Source organism: Drosophila pseudoobscura, chromosome X, assembly GCF_009870125.1.
Source record: "Drosophila pseudoobscura strain MV-25-SWS-2005 chromosome X, UCI_Dpse_MV25, whole genome shotgun sequence".
In the NCBI taxonomy this organism is placed as follows: Eukaryota; Metazoa; Arthropoda; class Insecta; order Diptera; family Drosophilidae; genus Drosophila; species Drosophila pseudoobscura.
Genome location: NC_046683.1, coordinates 3010621 through 3015927, shown reverse-complemented (window position 1 = coordinate 3015927; position 5307 = coordinate 3010621).

Sequence of the window (5307 nt, the reverse complement as noted above, 5' to 3'; positions counted from 1 at the left end):
GAATATCAATATCGTCGTTATACAACAGAAAATATAATTATAATCCTGCTAATTGAATCCTGAAATCAGAGGCAAACAAATTGCATACGTGACTCGAAAAATGCCATGGACATTAGGGGCATCAACGTTTTGGCATTACTTTTGCCTCTAGAGGCCGGAATGGTGAAGGGTACCGCTTACAATGATTTTATTTGTGTATTTTTTTTGCAATCAGTTTAGTTTTCTTTAATTTGATGTTGAGGGAAATTTGAAACAACTTTTCTGTTTTGGGTTTTGAAAATATTTATTGACTTGAAGAGATCTTTTCTTCCTCTATTTTGTGTACCTTTGCCATCAGGGTATTTCGAACTTTATTTTGCATTTCTTTTGTAGTTTTCCCCTCGCTGGCGATTGCGGCTTCCTTTTTTTCCGTTCGGTTGTGGCTCTTTTCTGGGACTGCCAAATGCACTCTCTACATGACCAAACAGCCTGCCAGTCGCCATTATTCAAAAGCCCACACAAAAAACACTATAAGGGGCATGGACAGACGGACGGAGATAGACAGCGAAATGGATAGTGGGGGAGCCGTTTGGAGTTTGAAAAGCTGTTGCCAGTTATTGTCCGTTGTCTAGCCCTTAAAATGTATGCTGTACTCGAGTGTACGAGTGTATTTGCCGGCAGGATACATAGATAGATACATATACGTATGTACAGTCCGTCCTCCCTGGCAGCGTCCTGGTGCGCTGGCATGGCCATCAATAAATAATAAATTGCCTATAAAAACTGATAAATTCATTGATGAATCTCCAAGAGAATTCCTTGCCTCCTCTGCTCTCCATACGGGTTTTGCACATGGCCGGTCCCGCTCTCCCTTAAAGTGAGTAATGGAAATTCATGGTAATAAATGTATGAGACAGACACAGACACAGACACAGAGACAGAGAAAGCAGAAAAGCGGAAAAGCCCCCCAAAGGACATCTGAATGCGGCTTGCACTTTTTGGTGCTGCCCCCCGCTTGCCCCTCCGCCCTGCCCTGGCCATGGGCAATGACAGTATCAGAGATGGTAATGGCACCATTTGAAGGGATAGATTCAATGAATACTTTGATTCAAATCCCAGCTCCCAATCATTGATTTATCTGCCTGTCTCTGAGGCTCCATAGCTCCATAGCTCCATAGCTGGAGGCAGAGGAGTAATAGGCATAAGCGGTACATTATGTCAATAGGACTCGGAATTTTAGACCTATACTCGTAGAGGGGGCAGCAGTTCGTTTGAAGCGATTGAGGTTTAAATTACAGTTTCATTTGGTCAACAACCCACTTTTTTCAAAGCTCTAGCCCAAGGTGTTTCCATTCCTAGTTCCTAGCCTACATACAATACAATCAGCTGCCAGTGTTGGAAAAAACAGCCAAAGCCGAAGAATCTTGGGGGGGACACACATGTCAGTATGGCAGAACTTTTCCCAAGGACCTCAGAAAATCAAAACCTCTGGTCAAAAGTCACATTAATATTGATACGATTCTGCATACTGGTTGATATTTCTTTACCCTGGAGTGTGACTAGAAATTGGGCGTTGAGATATGGAACAAAACAGGCGATTTTCTGTTTACCAGCTACACAATATTCCGCCCAAAAATCGGCACCAATATGTTTGTAAATTTTGAAGAATTTCCCTATTAACTAGGCGAATAAATCTCGAGTGTGGCCGTTCAGTTATGCGAAATTCGAACAGCTAATCAAAGGGATATCCCTTGTGGAATAGGGTTATAGAATGAGGCCATACATTTGTAGGATCTATTTAGACCAAGGAACAGAGTGGAGTCCCTGTGGTGCCCCCTTTATTGGGCCCAAGGGGCACGTGAGGGGCAAAGGGAGGATGCCATCCATCTATCCATCCATCCATCATCTACTCTTGAGATACTACCCCGCAGTCCAGTCCCCCCAGAGCCCCCAGAACCCCCAACACCACCAGAAAAAGCAAAGGAAAATCGCAGACAAACATTATTTCCTCTTCAGTGTATTTTTTGTTGCTGTTAAATGTAATTTTAAGTGACGTCGCCAAAGTTGAAACGTGACAAAATTACAAAATATTTTGTAAGCTCTTAAAACCGTTGATACTGTTGCCAGAAGAGAACGGCGGCAACGGCGCCGGAAAGGGGCGAAGATGGGGGCGAAGGGCCGGCAGCCAGGACAGGCCATAACATGGCCCATAACAGTAAAAACAAATAGAACCAACACCAACAACGTAATACTTAATAACGTGCATTTTGATGTTGTCGCGGTTGAAGGGGAATTTCCGAAAGTTAAAGCTGGACGTGGGATACCCGGTGGCGTCATTGCCGAAACCAAGACCAAGATTGAGCCTGGCATTGCACTGAAATGCCCCTGATATCGCCCGATCCTCCCTTCCCCAGCCCCACCAATATATATGATCTGGGCTGCTGCCTCCAGATAAGTTTTTGGACGAATACGAAGGAGTTTTCGGGTTTTCTTCGGCAGCCGCAGCGATTTGGCCCCGCAACAAAGCAGAAAACAACATGCAACAATCCCAAAAACCCGTCGAATAATATAGGGCCAAAACAGATCCTGTTTGGCTTTGATGGACAATGGAATGGGTGATGAATGATGAATGCTTGTGAAAGTTTCCAAATGCTCATGTAATATTTATTGGAAATCAATCAATAGCTCAGAAAAGGTTTCCTTATTAACGAGCAGAAAAGTAAGGCTACAAGCGGGGTTCAAATGGGGTCAGAACGGAGTCCGAATGGAGTCCAAATAGAGTCCAAATAGAGTCCAAATAGAGTCCAAATAGATTCCAAATAGAGTCCAGAAGGAGTCCAGAAGGAGTCCAGAAGGAGTCCCAAAGGAGTCCAGAAGGAGTCCCAACGGAGTCCCAAACGGAGTCCAAACGGAATCCAAACGGAGTCCAAATGGAGTCCAAACGAAGTCCAAATGGAGTCCCAACGGAGTCCCAACGGAGTCCCAACGGAGTCCCAACGGAGTCCCAACGGAGTCCCAAACGGAGTCCAAACGGAGTCCAAATGGAGTCCAGAGTCCAAGCGAAGTCCAGAGTCCAAGCCGAGACCAAACAGAGTACCAACGGAGTCCAAACGGAGTCCAAATAGAGTCCAAATAGAGTCCTGACGGAGTCCCAACGGAGTCCCAACGGAGTCCCAAACGGAGTCCAAACGGAGTCCAAATGGAGTCCCAAACGGAGTCCAAACAGGGCACATATTTAGAGGCATATTCCTAGCTCCTGGCTAAAAACAAATAAATTTTTTAAAACTAATCTCAAGGCTCTTCAAAGAGTCATTGTTCAAACATATTTTTCGAGCACGATTCGTGGGTTTTTGTTCCACTGTGCCCAGGTCTGTAAAGAGCATCGTTAGCATTTCCATAATTATTATTATTATTTGTGCAACATAATGCAATGAAAGGTCTCTGGGAGCCCACACAGCTAGCGACAGAGAGAGAGAGAGAGAGAAAGGGAGAGAGGGACAGTGCGAAGTGAATTAAAATGGGAATCCCCAGAAATGTGAGTTATACTCGGTGATAAAACATGACTCGGTTTTTGGCTCGTGGATTCGTTTTGTGTCACGGCATGCCGTCCTTAAAATGTTCTGAATTCAATTGCGAACCGCTGCGAGGGGGGCTTTCATGCGGCAGAAGGGCGTGGTGTGGGGTGGGTGGGTGGGGGTGCGTTGGTTGTCGTCTGCGGTTTGCCTTTTATTACGCCGGAGAAGCGGCAAAAATAATTTCGGCGTGAATTGCCAAACGGAGAATGCACTCACTAATTAGATGCATAATTAGACCTGAAGTTTGCGGCCCAGGCCGGAAGCGAGGGGGCGTGGCGCAGTGTTTGCGTGTGGTATCTGTGGTGCGTGTGTAGCCGAGCAGAAGGCAGACCAAACCACGAAACCACTCTCGACTGTCGCTCTATGAACGGTGCTACCTGCTCTGCGGTAAGGAGGAAGCCTCTGCTCTGTGGCTTGCCTCGAATTCCATTGATCCAATAAAACAGAAAGTTATACGATCGACCCCCTCCTTCCTTGAAGGATCAAGTTCTTGAGGCGGTCCTTGCACGAATGGCACAATATTGGATGTCACAATCCAGGCAAAAGTTCTTCTTTTCAGGCAGAAGGAAAGCAAGAACCATTCATTATACCAAAAAAAACAAAGTAGAGAGTGAGCGAGAAAAAAAACCGAAATTTGCGGATCCGACGAAATCCTTGGCCTCATTCCAAGGAGCATCATTGGCTCCCGTCGAGGGTGTCATTCGCAGCTTAGTTCTTATTGACTTTTGAAGTCCATGGTCCATTTGAAGTCTTCGTTTAGGGCGATTCAATTACGAGAATGCAAGTCTATTTCGTTTTCAAGGACAAGGATTCCATCTGAAGGCAGTTTGGGCCTTGGTTCAATGATCCAAGACGATCGGAAGGGGCTGATCATGATCATGACGATATGTTCCAATACTCGCGTTAAACTTTCATCTGTCCATCCATTCCAGACACATTTCTGGTCATTGCCATTGGGCAATTAAGCGTTAAATAAGCTTCTATTGAGGATTGGATTCGAAATTGAGGCCGAGGCTTTTAGGATTGGCTTCGGCTTATCCCATCTCGATACAGTTGTTCCGATTCTGTGCTAAAAGTGAAGGTCTGCTTCCAACAAGGGCCACCAAAAGTAGGCCAACGACAGAGAGGGTCTGGCTAGTGACGAAGCACCAAATACCCTGCAAATCGATCTTTCCCATAGATAAATATATCTTTAGGGCAGTATGAATATGAATTGCCTATGCGATCGGAAATGTGTAGTTTCTGAGCTTCGGAGCAATGTAAAAGAAAAGCCATTGCAACAGTCAGTCTATTCCTATCCCTATCTCTCCTCCTCTCTTCCTCTCCCCCTCTTCCCCTTGGCATTTTTGGCCGCAAAAACTTGGGCACGTGCAAAGTGCACGTAGCCGGAAACAAATGACATTGTCAGCGCCCAGGCCCCCAGAACCCCATCCCCATCCCCATCCCCATCCCCATCCTGCTCCCCTGTTCTTGCAACCTTTTCTCCGCTCCGCTCAGCTCAGCTCCTCTCCGATTCTTTCTCCCCCTTCCCTTCCTTTCCCACCCCATCCTTTCCTTTCCTGCTGTCGTGTCCTGCCGGCACAACCGAGAAGAAATCCCAGCTAAGCATTTCCGGTCGCGTTCTAACGTCTCTTCTTCTGCTGCCTTCTACCATGTGTGTGTGTGTGTGTGTGTGTGTGTGTGTGACCTGTACATGTGTGCCTGTCAGTGTGTGTGTGTGTGTGTGTGTGTGTGTGTGACAAGGCCATTAGCC